Below are 1,535 nucleotides of genomic sequence, written 5' to 3'. Positions count from 1 at the left end.
AAAGCTAGCCAAATCCAGGGCAGGATGGAACTACAGGGTGGGTAGCTGGTGGCGGAAGTGTTGTGACGTAAATAAGAACAGCATCATATTTTAGAAGTGAACTTAAATTAAATATTGGATTTTACCAGTCACTGCTTTGGCTACAAAGTCAAACAACGTTGATTGGGTGGGGATTATATTTCTTATCCATTTAGCTGAACAGTGCTTAAAGTGTCAAAGAATTTACCCCTTTGGCTTCTAGTCACTTATGGTCACGTGTTATTAAATGGCAACCCGTGTCCCCGGTCCCGTTGCCCCCATATGACAGCGGAGAACTGCCCCATAGCTTTTCTGAGGCTGTAGATTGGAAGCAGATTGTCAGTCTTTCGCCCATGGATCATCTGGGTAGTGGGGTTTGAGTCATCAGTGTTTCAGCTGATCACCTAACCATTATGTCACCATTACCAGGACTCCTCTTGATCCAATTAACAGGATTTATTGTTTTATCTCAAAAAGTAAATTGTCCTGGACCTTTCATGTGAGTCCATCCAAGCAGCAAACATTGCTAATGTTGGAGGTAAAGGATGTGGGGGAACAAGAGGCAGCCTTTGCTCTTGTTGGCAAAGCAGGAAATATTTGGACTTGGGTCAGGATGCTGGCTGGCTATAGCTGTGGTACCATTACTGGTTTCCTGACCTTTTTGTAAGTTACCTCAGAAGTGAAGATGCGACTAATGCCATCTGCCGTACAGACCCCACGGATGCATAAATAAGTTGTGACATGCAAGGGTGCTTGGGAAAAGAGCTGGTGCTATACCCATAAAAGATTTAAACACGAGGTGAGGTCCAGGTAGTATGGCAGGGGCCAGACCAAACCCAGGGATACATATGGTAGCCAACTAAAAAGGAGGGGGGAGAAAAGGAAAAAAAGAACGAAAGGAGTAGGGGGGGAAGAGGGCAGTAAGTCACCCAAGGGGTGTGTTGTTTATATCTCCACAAGGAAAGTGGGACCAGACTTTAACCCAGGGCTCCAAGATGTGAATGCAACCTACTGGCATGAAGCAGGGAATCAGTAGAGAGATCTGAGGGGCTGGCCCCAATTCCAACTGGACAGCTGCCCCTCCCCACAGAAGAATTTACTTCAGAGAACAGCACAGAAGCTACAGCTCTGGGAGAGGGACATGTCTGGTTGGAGCACACAGGAGCAAATGAAGGGGGAGGAAGAGAGGAGCACATCCTGGCCCACCAAGCCTTGAGGATGATATCCCTGCTCAGAGCAGCCAGTGCACAGAGAGGACCATATGGCCGGCCTCACTACCAGACATGACATCCCTCACTGACCCATCGTGCTACAGGGGACAACACTGGAGACACAGTGTGGGAATTGTGCCTGGTATGACCCCACCACACAGGTAAAACACTAAGGGTGTGCAACAGAACAGCAAGGGGAGCAGAACAAGGAAGTCCTGAGGAAAAACCAAAAATAGACTTTGGGGCCAGGGTGTGGCACCCCATCATACTCGACTGGAAAACACTCCTAAAGGTCACCAAACAGAC

Source organism: Echinops telfairi, unplaced genomic scaffold (assembly GCF_000313985.2).
Source record: "Echinops telfairi isolate 266 unplaced genomic scaffold, ASM31398v2 ScPeMD7_3533;HRSCAF=4204_0, whole genome shotgun sequence".
NCBI lineage: Eukaryota > Metazoa > Chordata > Mammalia > Afrosoricida > Tenrecidae > Echinops > Echinops telfairi.
The sequence above is the reverse complement of the archived record's forward strand: the minus strand, read 5'-3'. Positions refer to the sequence as shown.